Here is a 21,712-nt window from a genome sequence, read left to right as displayed (position 1 = left end):
TAATAATATTCCATCTCAGTCAAATATCACAACTTGTTTAGTTATTCTTCAGCTGACAACCATCCCCTTGATTTCCAACTCTTTGAAACCATAAAAAGAGGTACAAAAATATTTTCATGATTTTTTTTTTATCTCTTTGGGACCTGTAGTGGTATACTAGATTGAGCAGTATATGTGGTTTTATAGATTTTGAGCACACTTCCAAATTGTTCTCCAAAATAGTTGAACCAATTCACAATTCCATTAATGATGTATGTGTCCTTACTTTACAGTATCCCTTCTAGCACTTTTCCTTTTCCTTTTCTATCATGTTAGTCAAACTAGTAGATGTGAAGTGGTATCTCAGATTTTTTTTAATTTGCATTTCTCTTGCAAGTTGTTATTTAGAACTTTTTAAAAAATGTGACTGTTGATAGCTTTGATTTTTTTTTTTCTGAAAACTGCCTCTTTATAACCTTTAATCATTTATCAACTAGGGAACTTTTTCTCTAATTCATATATATCTTCCAGGTATATTTAAACATGGCCACATATATTTGCATACATATAAAACTATACATTATGTTTATGTATGTATGAGATATTGTCTATTTTCTTCTATTTTTAAAAATTATTTGATTTTGTTCTAGAATTTCTTGCTCTCTCTTAATAACTGATTTAACTCTGATTAAGTCTAATTTTCAGGAATTTCTTATTTTTGGAAGGTTTATTACTTTACTTGCTAAGATATATCTCTTTTTAATTGCAGATCTTGAGGACAATCTTTGATATATCAGAGGAAAAAAATAGTGATTTTAAAATCCCTAGGCTTGGACTATTTCAGTCTGAGCACTATATCATTCCACTCAAATCTGCCTTCTATTGCTCCATGGGGATTCCAAATTTTCTCCGCCTTTCCAATAATGATTCCCATGCATGTTTTTAGGTAATTTTTCCACATATAGTATAAAGCTTATGATTACATCTCATCAAAAAGTTCGCTTGGAAAAAGAAGATAAATTTCAAGAAAAAATCCAAAGCATCAAGCAAAGAAGCAAGCACTGGACTTATAAAAATAAATTTAAATTATCATTATTTCTCAAAATATTTCTACTGATGGTACAAATGGAAGCAAAATTAGACATTCACTGCACTAAAGAAATCCAATTTTTTTTTCTCATGTGCTCCAATAACTTTGAAATTTATTCTTGGATAGACTATAGTTTTTTCTCATTAGTTTGGTATATCAGTTTTAGTGCTCACTTTATGTCCCTCCAAAGTTTTTACTACCTCTTGATCTTCCAAGCTATGTAAGACATCACTCTTTGTTAAATAATAATTATCAGATGTAGTTTTTTTACAACATTCAATCAAGAAATAAGCATCTATTAAGGGCTAAATACATGCCAAATATTCTGCTAATCATTAGGAATACACAAAGGCAAAAAGAAAATAAAACTAGTCTCTGCCTTAAAAGAACTTAAATTTTGAGATGGAGGAAAATCAATAGATAAACAGATAGTTAACTCTCTGTCTCTATCTCTGTCTTTCTCTGTCTCTTTTTCTCCCCGTACACACACAGAAACATATATGTATATATGTATATGTATGTGTGTATGCATGGAGATATGTCTCCATATACTATTGTTTGCCTATAATACCTTATGATTATTCTTCTTGAGTCAAATTTCTCTCTTCTCCAATTTATCCTTCATATAGATCCCAACATTATTTTATATTGATATACACATACATACATGCACACACATGTTTATGAATGTATGCATATGTGTGTAGAAACAGAGAGAGAGTAAATAAATTAAAGATAACTTTAGAGGGAAAAGTTTTGGCATCTAGAGAGAACCAATAGTTTAATAAGAAATAAAATACAATTATGAAAGTATTCCTAGAAGCAAGGAGTAGTGCCAAGTCCCAAGAAATCTACCATAGAGCTTTGATGGTGTTTTTGATTGGAAATAACATTGATTTTGGGAAGGTTTCTGTTGAATATATCCAAGCTTTCTCCTTTGTATACAAGAGTTCTATCTTTCCATTTCTCCCAAGTTACTTTTTTTTTTTTTGCCACCTCTGATTTCTTGGCTGTTACTGGATTCTGCACTGTGAGCTTTCACTACAGTTTTCCATAACTATTAGGCAGCTGGGAACCAGGTGGATAGATCAATTCCGACAACTGTTGGACCACCATGAGTCTGAAATATAAAGAAAACAAAATAGTCAGTTGAGAAAGCAGAGCTAGATGTGTGGCAAATACTTGTCAACCACATGCAAATATATGCATATATATGAAAAAAAAAAGGATTCTCTTTAGATTTCAAGTAATCACTAGTTTACAGTAACACTGCTGCCTTCATTGACCTTGAATATTTAAATAAATCTTAAGAAAACTATTAAAATATGTACAAAGATGGGGGAAAAAGTGAAAAACCACAGTGAAGACAATATTAAGCATTCCCTTAATATGCTGTGAAATTGAGAGAAGTTGAAGAACATAAAAAGCTACAAAATGCAAAGTCTATTGCTTCTCCCAATAAATGTATTTTACCCTTATTTCCCTAAATCAAAAAAAAAAAAAAAAAAAACAAAACCCAAAAAACAAACAAACAACAACAAAAAAAAAACCTTATAATGGTGTGGGGGGGGAATAGCTACATTTGGAAATTTTTGTTTCAATAATCTAAGTTATAGCATAAAGGCAGAATTGCCTGTTGTTTAGAGGATCAATCTTACAGTAAAGACAAAATAAGTTTAATTCCTGATTCTAATGCAATTTATGTAATTATAGGCATTAATCAAGTAGCAAATACCCAAGACTATAAATTACTAAGGAGTTGTCAATCTCTGTTGGTTAAAAAAAAAAAAAAAAAAAAGTTTCCATAGCAAGAGTTCCACACCAATGAAATTACAAATCTGGATAGCCTGAAATGTCACAAAAATACATTAATTAACTTTATTTAAAATATCAATTTTGTATTTGATACTTGCTCCATTAAATTAATGATTGTTTTTCTTCTCTAGGCACAAAATAATGACAATGCATTTATCCTGATCTTCCTTCCTTCCTTCCTTCCTTCCTTCCTTCCTTCCTTCCTTCCTTCCTTTCTTCCTTCCTTCCTTTCTTCCTTCTTTTTTTCCAAATGCAATAAATAACTGAATAAAGACTATACTTCAAAGCCTGAATTTCCCATAGGAAGTAGTTTCAGAGAAAACCATTAACTTCAGTCATTGAGATCATTGCCAGGCATGATGAACAGCTCTAGTCAATATAGTTACAACTGAAAATGGTTTCTCTTGAAGTCCCGACAGACCTCTCTTTGTCAGCAATTGTCCTGGTACGTTGTGAGAAAAATGATTTTATAACATGATGAAAAGAAAGAAATATACCTCTCCATTGAAATGTTGCCTGTTCTTTTCTTGAACATTTCTTGATTTGTACAATCCTGTTCTCTAACCAAGATCTTTAGGGAAATTCCACTCAAGTTCATTTCCCTATCATTTTTTGCCTGGACAATTGCCTGGCAATAACTTCCTAATTATTCTCATTGATTTGAGCTTCTTCCTTTTCCAACTTGTTCTTTAAAAGATCCTGAAGTAATGTTTTTAAATCATAGGTTTACCAATGTCACTCTGCTACTGAAAAAAAAATACATATAACTCTTGATTGCCTCTTCAATAAAATACCAGGTCTCTCTGGCATAAAAGCATTAAAAAAAATCAAAATCTGGCACTAGTTTGCCTTTCCATGATTATTACACATTACTTACTTTCTTTCATGCATCTGAATCATGCAAACTGTTTTACTCACTGTATTTCATAAATAATATTCTGCTTTCAAACTCCATGCCTTTTCCTGACTGTCCCTCATGACTGGAATGCACACCTTTCCCACCTGCATTTCCTAGTATTCCTAGTTCCTTTCAAAGATCAATTCAATTTTCATTTGTAAGGTTCTTTCCAAGGTTTTCAGTTACTAACAATCTCAGAATATTGCTTAATATTTAATTTATACCTATATCAAGTTTTTTTTTTTTTTTTTTTTTTTTTTTTCCTCTCTGTTGACTTAAGACTTCTGAGAAGAGGATTCTTTTCTTTTCTTTTCTTTTTTTTAACTAAATGTCCAGCACAGTATCTGGCACATTGTTATCATTCAAATGTATCTGACTCTTTGTAACTCCATTTGTGGTTTTCTCCACAGTCAGATTGAAGTGATTTCCCATTTCCTTCTTCTAATCATTTTACAGAAAAGAAAACTGAGGTGAACAGGGTTAAATAGTTTTTTGAGGGTCATACGAATGGTAAGTGTCTTGAGTTTTACTCAGGAAAATGAAACTTCCTGATTTCAAGCCCGGTAGTCTTTTGAGCCACTTAATTGACATCTGCTGGCACATAGCAGATATTTAATAAATTTCTATGGACTGACAACCAGTTATCTGAATCCAAACACATTTAACATTTTGGACTTACAAATTTTAGTAACATTCACATATATTTGGTGTTTATGGTACATTGAACAATTTCTAGGCCTTTGCTTTGATGTAATTTTCTGTTACTAAAACAGTAACAACAGTATCAATAAGAAGGCTGGTTTCTTAAAAATTGCATCTTTGTTGCTAGCTTTAATTTCTTCATTCATAGGCTCAATCATATTTAACAGGTGAAGTATTGTCAATGGCTCTCTAATTCAATCCTAATATGAATGAAATATCCCTACTATTTTCTCTGCTTGAGAACCTCTAAGAGCACCAATCCACCAACTCTCAAGGCAGTTTATTTTACTTTCAAATAGTTCCCTAATAGCAAACCTAAATTTGCTTTTTTGTAACTCCCATTTTGTGTTTCTGATTTTGCTCTCCGAGGCCAACTAAAACAAATGTAATCCTTTCACTATATCAGAGTCCTTAATATACTTGAAGACATGTATCATTCTCCTTCTTAGTCTTTTCTTCTCCAAGCTAAACATCCTAAATTCCTTCACCCTCTCCTTACATGACATAGATTAATGTCACTCCAGTATCTAGGCTGTTCTCTTCTCAATATACAAAATTCTTAAATTATAATAATCATAAATGAAATCAGTACTCCAGATAAAATTTGGTAAGTAATTTTCAGAAGCACAATCATGTCGCTACTCCTGGAAGCTACCCTATTAACGTAATGGAAGTTAGCACTAACATTTTTAATGGACATGTCATTCGTGATGCAGATTGAATTTGTATGTGGCATGCATTTATAGATACTTTTCAGAACAACTGTTGTATTAACATGGATCCCTCAACTCAGATTTGCAAAGTTGATTTTTTTTTTGTGACCACATTTAAATTTGTCTTAAATTTCAAACTATGTTTCAAGGGTTATAAAATTATGTACACTCTTTGACCCAATAATACCACTACTGGGTATATATCCAAAAGAAATTTTAAAAAAGAGAAGACTCATATGCGCCAATATATCTATAGCAGCTTTTTAGTTGCTGGCAAAGAATTGGAAATTGATGGGATGCCCACTAGTTGATAAAAGCCAGAAGAAGTTGTGGTATATGCTTATGATTAAAGTGTGCTATAAGAAAGGATAAAGAAAGAAATTTTATAAAAAACCTGTTGTAAAATGATATGAAAAAAATACAGCAAAACATCAAACACCATAAAAGCTATATTGTACAATAATCAACAATGATTTATCTATTCTCAGCAATACAGTTTTCTAAGACAATTCCAAAAGACTTATGCTGAAAATTCTATCAAATTCTAGAGAAAGAAGTGGTGTATTCTAAAGACAGATAAAATCATACTTGAAAAACAAAACTTTATTATTCTTGTGGGGTTTTTTTTCCTCCCGAGTGTTCATAACATAATTAATATAAATATGTCTTACATGATTGTACACAGTTAACATATCAAAATGGCTTGCCTTTTTAATGAATGAGAAAGAGAAAGAGGATAGGATAGAATCTGAAACTCAAAATTTTTAGTTAAGTATTTTATTTCTTCTGTTAATCTGGGTAATTTACATATTCTTTGTAAGTATTCATTCATTTTAATTAAACTGTCAGATTTCTTGGATTACAGTTGACCAAATTTAATTATTGTTTTAATTTTTTCTTTATTGGTGGTATGTTCATCCTTTTCATTTTCAATATTAGTTATTTTGCTTTCTTCTTTTTTTTTTTCTAATCAATTAACTACTGGTTTGTTGGGCTTTGGAACTCAAAAATTTTATATAATTAATGTTAAAAATTGTTTTTACAAGTAATTGAGAATTTTTATAAAATGTCTCTACAAAATTTCATCATTACATTTAGTCTAATGTTTTAGGCCAGTTGTTTCCTCAATATAAATATGGCCTGATGAGTGGATAGGTACAAATAGTAAAACTCAAAAAAGTTATGGTGTTTATTCTGATTGAAATCACATATTTCAAATCAGCTAAAACTAATTGTCTTAGTTTATAGAATTATACTATAGTTATAAGTGTGATTATAACTATAACTATAAGTTATAAGTATAATTTACAAAGTGTGAATTTAAGAATACTTTGAGAAATTCATTATTCATATTAATTGGAACTTGGCTGTAACTCCAAGGATTGCATATTCAACCAATCTACCTGGAAGATGGGAAGATTATTGATACGCCATTCTCTTATTGATTATATTTTTCAAGATAGAACCACCTTAATTTTATCATGTTTTTAAGAGCCTAGGAACATATTGAAAACGTATAAATTACGTTTAGTAAGTTTAGTAAGTGCTATTCTAAAATGATCAAAAGGACCATGAAATATTTAAAACAAAAACAAAACAAAGGGGTGTCCAAGAAAAGTTTAGAATATAGTCTTCTATATATGTAAATAATATTACTAGTTTACCAATATTACCATTAAAAATTGAACTTCCATGCCAGTGATTATTTTAAATCAAATAAAGTTATTCAAAATGTTTGATGTTATTATTTGGCCATAATGATTAATGGATCTTTTAGAAAGCCAAATTGTGGTGAGATTTCTTCTTCAATGGATAAATAACTTTCAAAAGAACCAGAAATAAATCCCTCTCTGTTCCAAAGCTACAAGGATATTCAATTTTGTAATAAAGGCCTTATAAACTAAACTGCCAACAATGTACATTAAAAACTAAGACCCTTTTTTCCTCAGAACATTCAGGAAATTCTGCACACTTTTGTCCTTTCCTCCCCAATTACACTTTCTTGATTTTCAAACCTTTATTCTATCTAGTTCAGAATTTGTTTTCTACTTGAAGTCAGTTACTCAGCAAACAATTATTGTTATACTAAGTATGAAGGGTACACATGTATTGAACACCTTGCACATACATGTTGCACCTTGGAGAGCATCTTCCATATGGAAAGACTAAGGAGTCTGCTTCTATGAGAGTTATGATAATAGCTGTAATAGTCTGGTTTTTATTAAGCTAATGATGTTGAAGTGTCTTGGTGAGACTGTAAAGCATTACTGTTGATTGTTCATCAGGAAGTAAACCCTCAAAAAATTCTTTATAAAACATGACCACCACTACAAAGATCATTCTAAGTCTTGTATTGCTCTGAAGTCACGGACTCTTGAATGAGTTGTTTTAATAGTATAGGGAGAAAGTATGAGAAAAATGCCCATTTTGCAGTCCCACAAAACCTTAAATGTTTTATTGAGTTAAATATCAATTACAAAATAAATATGGGAGCTAATATTGTGGAATAAGCAGTAAATCACTATAACTCTCCCATATATATCTCCCAGAAACCATAAAATCACAGTCCCAAACAATTCCTGGAACAACAGAACAGCAAAAAGATGGGGTGAACCAGTTTTTTAGCTCAATCTTTAGTAAGATTTCCAAGAAAGGGCTGTCTCACTTGCTTAGAAAAGGAACACAATCCAGGAGAAAAAAATCATCTCAGTAAGCCAGCAGGCCTGCCACTGCAACTTCAGCATAGCCCTGAGCAAACAGGCAGTCACTAGCAGCCAAAAAATCATGTGCTTCAGTATAGCCCCAGTGAAATGTGGAAACACTCTATCCATTATCAGTATACACTGGACACTACAGTGAAGACTCCGAATAAGCACCAAGTTAGCTGCCAAACCCCTATGGCCTTCAACATTGCCAGCTACTAATCTGTACTACACTCTTTCAGTGCAATTCCAGTCATGAGGATCCTAGGTGGGCTTTAGGGTAACATCAAGGCAGATTCAGGTAAACACCCAGGGACTACAAGGAACCTGAGACAGTGCCCCATCAATCTCCCAGAGTTGAGCTTAAACTTAAAAGAAAAGAAAAGGGCCAAAAGTAATGAGCAAAACCAAACAAATATCAATAATAAAAGAATCTAAATAAAGAAATTTGTTGTGATGACACAAAAGATCAAGACACAAACTCAAAACAGGATGATAATGTCAAAACACTCATGGGCAAAACCCCAAAGAAAAATGGGAAGTGATCTTAGACCTAGGAAGAATTCAAGGAAAAGCTCAAAAAATAAGTTTAAAAATCATATAAGTGAGGTAGAAGTAAAATTGGGAAAATAAATTAGTTTTATTCAAGAGAATTATGAAAGAAAAGTCAATGCTTTAGGAAAAAAAACAAAGAAACAACTGATTAAAAAGTAGAATTGGCCAAATTGGAAAAAGAGATACATAAATCCATGGAGGAAAACAACTCCTTAAAGAATATATTTAGCCAAATGGAAAAGAAATTGCAAAAGCTAATTGAGAAAAACAATATATTTAAATTTGGAATTGAGCAAATGGCTCTATGAGATGAGTCAAATATATTCAACAGTATGAAAAAAATGTAAGAAAATATAAAATAACACATTGGGGGGGAGGGAGGGGGGAGAATAACTGAGCTGAAAAGTCATCCAGGAGAGACAATATCAGAATCATTGGACTACCTGAGCAGGTACAGCATCTGCACAGCATCTTTCAAGGAAGTATTAAGGAAAAGTGCTCTGATGTCCTAGAAACAGATAACAAAATGGACACTGAAATAATCCAAAAATCACCTTGAAGAAAAGAAAAGAAAAAAACAACTCTAAAGAACATTATTGTGAACTATTTCATAACTTTCAAAAACTTTCAAAACATAAATTTCATAATTATCAGATCAAGGAAAAATACTATAATTCCACAGAAATAAATAATCAAATATCAGGGAGCCATAATCAGTATTGCACAGAATGTGGCACTTACAACATTTTAATGTTGGATGTCATGCATGAATGCGATAATTCTGGAAAATGCAGAAGCTAAGACTCCAATCAAAGATCACTGACCCAGCAAAATTAGGCATGATACATCAAGGGGAAAAAAAATGGTCATTCAATGACATAGGCAAGTTTCCAGCTTTCATAAGGAGATGACTAGAATTGAAACAAAAATTTGATCTCTAATATCAAGACCCAAGAGAAGCATAAAAATGTAGAAATGGAAAAGAAAACATAAAGAATTCAAAGGAGCTGAACTGTTTAATGTCCCTACGTGGGAAGATGAAAGTTGTAATTCTTAAAAACAAAAAACAAAAATGAACAAACAAACAAAAAAAACACTTGTATTACTGGGGCAGCTAGGTGATATAGTGGATAGAGGACCAGTTTTGAAGTTAGGAGAACTTGAGTTCAAATCTGGCCTCAGAACCTAACACTTCTAGCTGTATGACCTTGGGCAAGTCATTAGACCCCAATTGCCCCAGCAAAAATAAATAAATAAAATTTTAAAACTGTATTACAAAAAATTACTGCTAGAAGAAGTGAATTTGGATGACAAAAATTTAAGGCATGGAAAAAAAGAATTTTCTGGGTGCAAAAGGAAAGGAGCGATAGAATAGGTTAAATCTTTTTCCATATGAAGGACAAAAATCTTATTAGAGAGGAAGGAAAAATGAGAAATTGGGTAATGAATTTTGCTTGAACCTTGCTCTCATCAGTATTGGCTCAAAGAGGGAATAATATACACAGCCATTGAATTTTTTTTTTCTTTTTTAATAGCTTTTTATTTACAAGTTTTATGCATGGGAAATTTTACAGCATTGACAATCACCAAACCTTTTGTCCCAATTTTTCCCCTCCTTCCCCCCACCCTCTTCCCTAGATGGCAGGATGAACAGTAGATGTTAAATATATTAAAGTATAAATTAAATACAAAATAAGTACATATGACCAAACCATTATTTTGTTGTACAAAAAGAATCAGTCTCTGAAATATTATACAATTAGCCTGTGTAGGAAATCCAAAATGCCAGCAGGCAAAAATATAGGGATTGGGAATTCAATGTAATGGTTCTTAGTCATCTCCCAGAGTTCTTTCGCTGAGCATAGCTGGTTCAGTTCATTACTGCTCCATTGGAACTGATTTGGTTCATCTCATTACTGAGGATGGCCAAGTCCATCAGAACTGATCATCATATAGTATTGTTGTTGAAGTATATAATGATCTCCTGGCCCTGCTTATTTCACTCAGCATCAGTTCATATAAGTCTCTCCAGACCTTTCTGAAATCATTGTTGGTCATTGCTTACCGAACAATAATATTCCATAATATTCATATACCACAATTTATTCAGCCATTCTCCAATTGATGGGCATCTACCCAGTTTCCAGTTTCTGGCCACTACAAAGAGGCTGCCACAAACATTCTTGCATACAGTATTATGAGATTTCAAAATAGATTCTAAAGGCAACATCCAGAAAAGAAGTATTGGTTAAATAATAGAACATTTGATTGAGGAATGGATTAGATATGCAAGATCTAGAAGCACCTTACTATAATAGTATAGTTTCTTTGTAACCAAAAAGACACAAATTATTGGCGTAAGAACTCATAATAAGACAAAAATTGTTGAGAAAATTGGAAAATACTTCTGGAGAAATTAAGCTTAATTCAACTTAATTACCATATATCACAATAATTCTGAATACATAGCATGAATATAAATAGATAGATAGATAGATAGATTTATAATAATATCACCAATGAACTAGAGGGGTAGTCCAGGAATTTCTTTTCACAACTGCAAGATTTTTTTGACATAAAAAGGAATATAGATGATCACAGAAGATATAATAGGTAATCCTGATAATATAAAATTGAAAAATGTTTGTTTAGAAAAAACAAAACAAAACATCTGGAATGAAAGAAAAATGATTTTACTGGGAAAATTTCTTTACAGCAAATTTCTCTGAAAAAGTCTGTTATCAAAGATGTGTGTGTGTGTGTGTGTGTGTGTGTGCTTGTGTGTGTATATGGACTTAATATAAATATATAAGAAAAAGAATGATTCTCTTGTAGATACATGGATACATGGCCGGGGGGGAGGGGGGGGAGGAAGTAATTATCATTTATATACTTCCCAATAAAGGTAAAAGACTGTGTTAAGTGCTTTACAGATAGTATCTCATTAGCATATGAATAAGCAACATTCAATGGAAAACTATAAGCTATCAATAACAATATGAAAAATGCTACAAACCACTGAAAATAGGAAAAAAAAAACCCCCAAAACATCTTAAAATTAAAATAACTTCTATCTACCTCACACATACTAGATATGAAAAGATGATTAAAATGGAAAATTACTATTGTTGGTGGGGATTTCATAAGACTGCCCCACAAATGCAATGTTGAGCTATAAAATGCTACAAATAAATGATATGGAATTATATCACCAAATTTACTAAACTATATTCAGTTTTGTTCTAGCAATAAATACTCTTGGCATATATGATAAAAAAGATCAAAGTTGATGGAAATAGCCTTATATAAAAAATACTGTACCAACAATTTGTTTTTCTATTAGCAGACAATTGGAAACACAAGTTGTACATTTACCACATGTTGGAATCCTAGTGTCAACTCAACTTGAAACAAGGTGAAAACTCAAGTGTGATGTCAGAATCCTGGTGTTAACTCAATAGAATTGATACAGTGCTTATTGGTTCACACTTTAGAGTGAATCCTTACAAGGTAATAATTTGCTAATATTGATAGAAACAATGCTTGTGTTCACACCTTTAGAGAGCTCATAAGTATCTAAGTACTCAATGGAGTTCACATGTTTGGGAGATTTCAGAGAGCATGCTGGGAGATATCCCACAATCCCACTCTCAGAGAAGTAGCATTAATACAGTTCCAGTGAGTTACTCAAGGGAGTTTTTGGGGGAACGTCGACTGGGGTCAGAGACAGACACTTTGCAAGAAAGCCTACAAGCCCTGTCTTTGAGGCAAGAGAGATTCTTCTAACTTAGTGCTGGCTGGAGGCTGAAAAAAGCAGAGGCAGAAGCCAAGGACAAAGCTGCAAGATCTCTTGGAGCCAGGTAGAGAGATAGGCCTCAACTAACCGGGCTAATTTGGAAGGAGAAATAAACGTTTGCATTTTTACCAGCTGGCTGCGATTTTGGAGTAATTATTTATTTCAACTGAGACTAAAGCTGCCTCCAGAAAACCACCACAACCACATAGGAAATGGCAGAATGATTCACAATATATGAATATAATAGAATAAGTATATCATACAAAATGACAAAAGGAAAAGATTCAGACAGATGTGGGGAGAATTGTATGAACTGAGTTAAAATAAGAGAGAGAGAGAGCAGGAGAATATGGGTCACTAAATTTGATTGCAAAAAGATGAGGTTTAAACCTGTTCTTATCACTAATAAACTTTATGATCTTTGTGAGTTAATTAAAAATGAAAATTTGACTTGGAAGCCTTTAAGTACCCTTCTAGATCCACATCTGTATTTCTGTGATTTTTATGTAGTGAGTCCAAGCAGGGAAATTATGTGTCTAGCAATCACAGGAAAATAACTTTAAATTTAGGAATTCTGATCAATGAAATAAATATTGAGAACTCCAACAAACTGATGATGAAACCTGATTCCTGCCTTTTAGAAGAAATATGATAGATTCAACATGTAGAATGAGGCATGAAATTTCAGATGAACAATAAAATATATTTTGTTTGTTTTCACTTGTTCAAACCTATTTTGTTACATGGAGAAGATTTTATTTGGAAAGTGAGGAGGTTTGAAGGAAAATTAGGGACTAGAGATAACAAAATTTAAAAAATGGTAGAAAAAAGCAAGAGTGTCAGACAAACTCTTTAAATACTCAGAAGAAAGCAGATTATCCATCATTAGCTTTTTCACTAATATGCTTAGCCGGGGCTCTTTCCTCTCCCCACATTCTCCAAATGAGGTAAGACACATGGAACTGCTTTGGCAAACTGAAGGAAAGTCTCTGTGTATGCCCACAAATTCATTTCAGAATATTAATGCTTTAAAAGAACAGCAATGAGCAGAAAGGAAATGAGTGATCTTCTGTGGCTGTTTCTGATTCTGCTAAAATTATATTAGATAATTACATATCTTGTAATGCATTCCTCTAGAAACTCTGCAAGAAATTTCAGGTCCTCTAACTTCTCAATTATCAGGGCCCCACATCATTGACAACTATACCTAATACACTGCCCATGTCTCAGATGTCTAACTAAGGTCTCTATGCTCAAGACTTTGAGTATATGACTATAGAAGAGAATATAAAATGACTAGAAACAAACAAGAATATGAACAGAGACACATAGAAATATTGGATCCTGAAGCAATGTTATTTTACCATGATGAGATGACATTTGATTTCTTTTTTCTGCTTTCTATCCTCTTCTCTCTTCTCTTTATCTGCGTCATTTTTCTGTCAGTCTTTACTTCTTCTCTTTACCTTTTCTAACTTCAAAGACAAAAGCTCCCAAGACGAGCATAGGGGTACACTCTTTAAAAACACCAGCCAAGAGCATTAGTTCTTCGTATATTTTTGTACTTAATACAGATAGTCCTTAGGAAAAGGGCTAATGTAGTCCTCAGTAGTATTGGATACAAGCATTATCTTGTTCCACCAAATATTTCCCTGCCTTCTTTCCTATAATAAAAAAAATATCAAAAAAGGAAGAAAGGAAGAAAGGAAGGAAGAAAGAAAGGAAGGAAGGAAGAAATAAAAGGAAGAAAGAAAGAAAGAAAAAGAAAGAAAATTGGTGGAGAGGTTGGGTGAGGGGAAGGAGTTTTTCTGCAGGAAGAATTGAGAGTAATACTTGACTCCTCTTTACCCAAGTAAAATTTTAATGCATATCAAATAATAATTTAGATCTCAAATCAAATAATATGCCAATAATAAGTGGGCTGAAGAGGAAATCCAAGTTATTATGACTCACCATTTTTGAACAAATATTAACTTTGTCTGGCCAACATTTCTTCTTGTATCACTTTTCTAGATTCCCTAAGAGTTATACAATAGCTCAAAGGAGAAAGTCAGGATATAGTATTTTGGCAAATCTATTTTGGGAGAATTCATTTCTAACAACTTTGTTCAATTTATTATTCTTTTCTAGCAGAGAAAAAATATTTTCACATCATTGACACTAAATTGGATATCATAATATCAAAGAATTTCAATCAAGAACTACTGCTGAATCAGTTTGCAGTTTGCTTGTTTTATTCTGTTCACTTCAAGAGCTGGGAGAAAGATATAGAGACAATTCTTTCCCTGGCATCTTCTGTCACTGAAAATCCTTCCAGTCTAACAAATTCTTGGTTCTCTACATAGCTCCTTTGGAACTAAGGCAAATGTTGACTTCCCAATCATAATCTGTGTGAAAGTCTATCCTATTACTCTAAAAGTGCATAATATGTGACTTCAGCAATAATAAACTTAAATAAATGGGGCTTAGATGATATGTTTAAACTTAACATAAATAACTATGCATGATCAAACAACATTGCATTTCTGATGTTAACTTCCATAAAAACAATCAAAATTCATCCTCATACATGTCTTAGGACAATGCAGAGGTTTAAGAGGTCTTGCCATTTATGCAATCCAACAGTTTCATAGGAAAAATGAAAAAATAGAGTGAGAAAAGTACAGTCTCTTGCTTAAAAACACACAATTAAGTTAGGGATAACAGTTCTCTTCTAACTAGGCCTTTCACTTTTTCCTTTCATTTCTGGGGCTTTGTATTAAAGATGTGAACAAAAGAATACTGAGTTCTGCTTCCTCCTCTTATTTACAATGTAAGAATGTTATGTTTATGTTAGTTATTATAAGGTAGCATGAGGGAAAGTATTGTCATTAATTCAAAACTAATGAAACTAAGAAACAGAGCCTAAAGGAATTGGCTCTATGTCCCTTGGCTCTCCTAGAGTAAGAATCTATCTTTGAGGGGGCTCAAGTAAAGGTTCTCATCTTTACTGCTATGTTGGTGTGACCTATATTCTTTTGCTTCAACTGGACTTCCAGAAAACCATGAAAATTAATTAACTTTGTTGCTGTGTATATATTTCTGTGTTAGGCATAAGGGAAGAGAGTAGGCAAAGTAATAATTGGCATTAGGAGAATAGAAAGTGGAGAGGACAATAGTGAAATGACAAGTCCCAAGAATCTGAAATTGATTCCCTTCTAATCTTTACCTCAAATGTTTTGTCTCTGAGACTATTTTGTATTTGTTTTTAATTTGCACATTGCAGCTGTGACAATTAAAATTTTTTTACATAGTTTCTGGGTGATTTAATAATTTTAAAAATGAAACCAACATGTTATTAATAAAAAAGGATGGTCATTGGGTTATCTCTTTTAGACTAAAGATAATCACAAATGCAGGCTCACAATTTATGTATCATTCAAAGAGTAGGTGTTTCTGAGGGGTGGCAATGGACTCTCCATTAGATAACACAATAGGAAGTGAGATAAATTAAAATAAGAGTCTGAGAGTGACATCATATCATTCTTAGACAGAGAAACTATTTCTATACTCAGGCAATCCCTAGCCAATGGTTATCTAGACAAAAGGATATGTCTCCACTCAAGAATAATTGAATGGAATTTACCTGAGATTAGAGATTCCTTGTAGGGATAGGTTAGGTCAGATATAAGAAATATTTAATTCAATCTGCAGAAACTGAAGTATTGAGAATAAAGCAAAACAGAAGAAAAGAAAGGACAAACTTAATCTTCCAAAATCATTCATTATTAATAATAATTTCTGTCTCATAACCTTAAGCTTTTTGAAAATTTTGTCTATTTAGTGATTATCTTGGCAATTCTAGTTCCTGTCACAGTGCTGGAACATAGTAAGAACTTAATAAACATTGATAAAATTCTCAGTTGTGGAACCAAAACACTTCTTACACTGATGCAGGTATATAAAAATTATGTAAGGATATGTAAGCCATAGCTGTTTAAGGATATAACAGGCTAAGTACACACAACATAAGCATGTACAGAGCATGGGCCAGTATACAATGCCACAACCTAGAGAAGAATTCCCAGAAGAGGAAGAACCAATAATATGTTCTCACAACTTTTCTGGCACATCTACTTCAAATTCTATGCATATCCAGAATACAAAGTGCTGCATTTCAAAGGAATCAGGTCAATGGGTTTAATCATGCAAGACTTCCAATGAGAAGTAAGTCAAAGAGGAGAGTTTTGAAGAAAGAGAAAATAAGACTCTGTAAAGCTCTTCTAATTGGGAAACGTGCCACAATTTTGTCATGATTTGCTTTTTGATGGATAACTATACATTCCTGAACTGTAATTTTCGTTTCTTGGCAAAATGATGTTTTGATTCTTTATCTTTATTTGGCAACCATATACTTTTTTAATGGAAAACAAGATACATGTGAAGATCATTGCATAAAGGATTAGGAAACTTGGACTCTAGTCTTAACTCTTCCACTCAGTAGCTAGGTGGCCTTAAATAGGTCACTTTCCCAGTATGATTCTTAGGTTACTCATCTCCAAAATGAGAGGATTTCATTAGACGTATAAAATAATTCTATCATCTATAAAATTCTGTGACTCTATGAATTGTCTTTGATTTTATTTCCTTATTCACAGTGTTATTTTTTAGTTCCTTTAGAGCTAATACGTTATTACCCCCCTTGACTAATCTTATCAGGAATCAAAAATTTCCTCTTTTGGACAATGTCTGCCTTTGTATTTGTCTAAAACTAAATCTGGATTCACAAGGACATTAAGATGATCCATCTTACATCACGTATTCCCTTGATCCTCTCAATTGACACTGAAGTTATGGCTCTTTAGACAATTAAGATTAAAAAGAATGCATCAAATGTTGAATATTGAAAATGAATAGGATTTAGAGATTTTGGCTGAACATGTAGCAGGTGATAAGAACATTTCAGATTGAAATTCAGTCAAAGAGTGTGCATGTGTTTTGAAACTTGAGCAGACAAAATTTAGGTACCAGAAACAGCATTGTTCTGATTTTTTATTATCCCCTTCTGAACTTGTTCAATTATCAGCTTTTTAGAAATGTTGACTTCTACTCTCCAGAGAACTTTATCTCAGTAAAGTTCAAAAATTCAGTATCATCTTTGATTTTTCCTTTTAATTTACCTGGTATATTCTTTCTGTGGACAATTTTGTGATTTCTACTATTACATGTGAGTTGAACACATTTATCTAAAGATATATGCGTCAATAAAATATATTGCTTTAATTCACACAAATTTTCACATTTCCCCCACTAACTACACTATTCTACTAAGTTTCCATTAAAATATAATCCTTTACTTTGAAGAATTTTTCTCATGTTTCTTTGAATTTCACTTCTTCAGAAAGTAGCTTATCCTATTGCAAGATTCTTAAAATTAGAGAGTTCTTTCTTAAAACAGCTCTCTTCTTGAAGCTTCTGTTGATTCTGAACAATGTAGAAGAAATGTGCTCCCTCTCATCTAGAATAGCCTTCCAAATTCTAAGATATTTTTTATATTTCCACAGGATGAATATTTCAAATTTCTGTGTGATTCTTTCTATCACATAGTTTCTAGATTTGAATCTGTACAATATTGATCACTTTCTTCTGCATGAACTTAAGTTTACTTTTTTTTTTTTTTTAATCCCACTTATGGGGCAGCTAAATGGTGCAGTGGATAGGAGCATTGTCCTTGGAATCAGGAGGTTCTGGGTTCAAATTCAATCTCAGACACTTGACATTAGTTTTTTGACTCTGGACAAGTAACTTCACTCCATGAACTTATCAAAAATAAATAAATAAATAAATAAATAAGTACCACTTTCTATTAGACATTGTAGGTCCCATCAGCAATTGTCCATGTGATTCTTAACACTATGCAATCCATGCCCTAGGGAACTTCAATAGAAAAGGTACTTTTCAAGATGGGAGAGGAAAGGAAAGAGAATATAGGATAGTCCAGTTGAACTTTTGGGAATTCTGACTATAGGTTTTAGAGTAGGGGAATGTGTCCAATTATATTTGTGAAGTTGCTTTACACGGCCACACAGAATTCTTTCAAGTATAGTTGAGCATTCCTATACTTGTCAATTTGAATTTCTTTCTTTTTCTTCCTTCCTTCCTTCCTTTTCCTTCTTCCCTTCCTTCCTTTTCCTTCCTTCCTTCCTTCCTTTTCCTTCCTCCTTTCCTTCCTTTTTCTTCCTTCCTTCCTTTTTCTTCCTTGCTTCCTTCCTTTTTCTTCCTCCTTCCCTCCCTTCCTCCCTTCCTTCCTTCCTTTCTTTTTTCCTTTCTTTCTTTTTTTTTTTTCCTGAGGCAATTTGGCTTAAGTGCCTTGCCCAGGATCATATGGGTAGGAAGTGTTAAGTGTCTGAAGCCAGATTTGAGCAGATAGACACTAGTTGTATAAGCCATAGGCATGCCACTAAACCTTTCAGTGTCCCCAGGCAACTCACTGAGACCATAAATTTCAGATCAGCTACAATGATGGAATTTTCATACCAGTAAAATTACTGGTCTGGATTTCCTCATTCTAGCATCTCTTTCTAAAAACATGTTTTTCTTATAATTAGTTTCTAATTTGTGGTGGTTTTCCTGGAGGCAGCTTCAGTCTCAGTTGAAATAAATAATTACTCCTTAATCGCAGCCTGCTGGGTGAAAATGCAAACGTTTAGTTCTCCTTTAGCCCGGTTAGTTGAGTCCTATCTCTCTGCCTGGCTCCAAGAGATCTTGCAGCTTTGTCCTTGGCTTCTGCCTCTGCTTTCTTCAGCCTCCAGCCAGCACCAAGTTGGAAGATGCAATGGATCTCTCTTGCCTTGAAGATAGGGCTTGTAGGTTTTTCTTCCAGTGTTCTGTCTCAGAGCCCTGTCGATGTTTCAGAGAAATTCTTCCTCCAACAGCTTCCTCCATAAATGTCATCTCCCAAAGGTTAACTCCTCCTTCTCGAGGCAGGGATTATGGGTTATCTCCCAGAGTGCTCTCTGGTCCTAAGAACTTCAAGGGAGATGTGAATTTGGACTAAGCCCTACACTTGTGAACTCCATTGAGTACTTAGATACTTATGAGCTCTTTAGAGGTGTGAGCACAAGCATTGTTTCCATCAGTTGTACTTAGTACCTAGTTCAAGTTCTGGCCCAAAATAACTCTTTCTAAGATTAAATCAACTCCAATGGCTTAACACTTTGTAAAGATTCCAACACTAATTAATGAATTCATTATTTGAAGAATTAAAGTGATTTTATATATTTTGCAGTTCTGCTTATAAAATCAATCAACAAAAACTTATTAAGCCCTCATTATGTGCCAGGCATTGTATTGAGGACACAAAGAAAAAGTGCTAACAGTACTTATCCTCAAGAAGCTTTGTATTGTTGTTGAAAAGTCAAATAAAATAAAGCTAGGAATTTTAACAAGTTACTATGACTTCTATGGTATTTAAAATGTTTTCATCCAAACAATACCCTTCTCTTCCTCTCCTTCCCTCCCTCACTAAAAGATAAACAAAATTACCTTATATTCACTTTTCCCATGATGGGTTTTAGGAAATTTTGAATAGTTAAAATATTTTGTTCCATTTAAAATAGTGCTATTAAAGTGAGAAGGTGAATGCAGTGGTTTGATTTAGGCTTCTCTACCCGAACAAGATTACCAGATTACATGGGAGTATCAGAAAATTATAGTTATTCCCTGTGTAATTCAAATTCTGTCAATGAAGATCTATTCAAAAACTACAACATTTAGCCTTTGAATCATCTATTCCCCCTTTCCACGATACAGACCTTCTAAAACTCTTCACTCCGAGCCGTTAATTTTTTTAAAAATCTCAAATGTGCAGCCCAGCACACCCATCTATTAAAAAATACAAGAAGCCACAGACATGATATTGTGCAAGCAAGCTAATGTGTGATGTCTGACATGGCCTAGTCTCTTGGTGTAACTGAGACAATATTCCCAGGAAAGTGATTTAAAGCAGTCTCTGTTAATAAAAACATTACTTTAAATGTTAGTTTTTGTTACATCAGCTGTTATTAGCTAGAGATAAAATATTTTCCCAGACAGATTTAAAAATATATTTAGAGAAAATGCTAAAAATATCACGAATATCTGTTGCTACTGTTATGTAAAAATTTCCAAGAAGCCAATGTTTAAAGAAAAACTAGGAAATGGTCACAACTAATTGTATTAAGTAGAAATCTATTGGAGTACTAAATATTTTGGGAATAGCATATTAAGATGTAGGGATTAAAAGGGAAGTACATAGCACAAAAAATAAAGTACACTAAAGGAGAATTGACAACTTTTCACATGTTGGAGAGAGTGATTGATTCTTAACTTGCATGGTATAATGGGATATAATTATTTCAAATAGTGGGGAAAGAATTAGTCATCAAGTTAACTCTCCTGATAAGAGATGTAGAAACTCATTTGTTAGTGGCAAAGACAACACTGTAATGGTAGAATCATGTCATGGGACAAAATGAAAATCACTTCATCTCAAAAAAATTTATAAAATAGGGCTTTTGCTATGTCTCTCCCTTATCTCTTCATCTTAACAGCCCTTGATGCCAATTTCTGCCCCCTTTTAATTCAAGCACTAATAATGAGGTCTCCCTTTTGGATAAAACCAATCTCTCTTTATTGTCCTTGACCTCACCCATCTTTTCTAGTAGATTTGTTCTCCAATTTTCAATTGGGTCTCACTCAAACTAGTGGCTTGTGTTGGAGCTCAGAGTTCCAGGTGAGTTAACTGGTGTCTCTACCTGAGAGTAGTTTTGGGCCAGCTGCCACCATCCTTCCGCAGGGATAAGTAAAAGAAAGGTACATGACATTGGTTTTTCTGAAGTGGCACTGAGACAAGCTTCCAAATTAGACATCCTGTAGCAATACAGCATTGTGGAAGACACGGTCATCAATAATCACAGAGAAGGTAGAGGGGTAAAAAATCAGAAGTTTGATCAGACTGGGACATTTCAGCCATTGAATTGAAGAAAAGAGAATCAGAGATCATGGTTATGTGGAACACTATACCTGGCCATAGGGAAAAGAGATCAGAATCTAGCTGGAATGAGTTCTGTATTCAGTAAAGTCACTTGGTGGAGGGACTAAGGCTAGTGAAAAGTGCTGGTGTGGAAAGAATTGGAGACACCTTAGATTTCCAACTTTCAGGAGATCTGGCATCAGAAGAAAATAAATAAGAAGCTGAATGATAAGGGAATAAAAGAAAAAAGACTGGAATTATCAAGGATGTCAGAAAAAAATTCATTTCAAAAAGTTATGATAAATCAATAATGTACCTGTTCATAACTGAAGGGAAGATGGCATACAAACAAAACCAAGAAATCTTTGAGTAAATATAACAAGACAAATAAAAATCAAGCAACACTTGAAGAAGCAACAACATTGTTAGATTCCCAAGAAAGTTGGGAATCACAGCATGATGTTCCTGGA

The 21,712-nt window shown here is 33.1% G+C and overlaps 1 long non-coding RNA gene across 1 annotated transcript in view; it reads right to left on the bottom strand.

The window, feature by feature from the left end:
• Positions 1-1,805: 1,805 nt before the first annotated feature.
• LOC116423702 overlaps positions 1,806-21,712 on the bottom strand; it is a 42,705-nt gene continuing 22,798 nt past the window's right edge. The window contains exon 3 of the long non-coding RNA XR_004234208.1: positions 1,806-2,189. This is a non-coding gene — a long non-coding RNA (uncharacterized LOC116423702). The remainder of the gene's footprint in view (positions 2,190-21,712) is intronic.

Source organism: Sarcophilus harrisii, chromosome 4, assembly GCF_902635505.1.
Source record: "Sarcophilus harrisii chromosome 4, mSarHar1.11, whole genome shotgun sequence".
NCBI lineage: Eukaryota > Metazoa > Chordata > Mammalia > Dasyuromorphia > Dasyuridae > Sarcophilus > Sarcophilus harrisii.
This window is presented reverse-complemented; position numbering and strand designations above follow the sequence as displayed.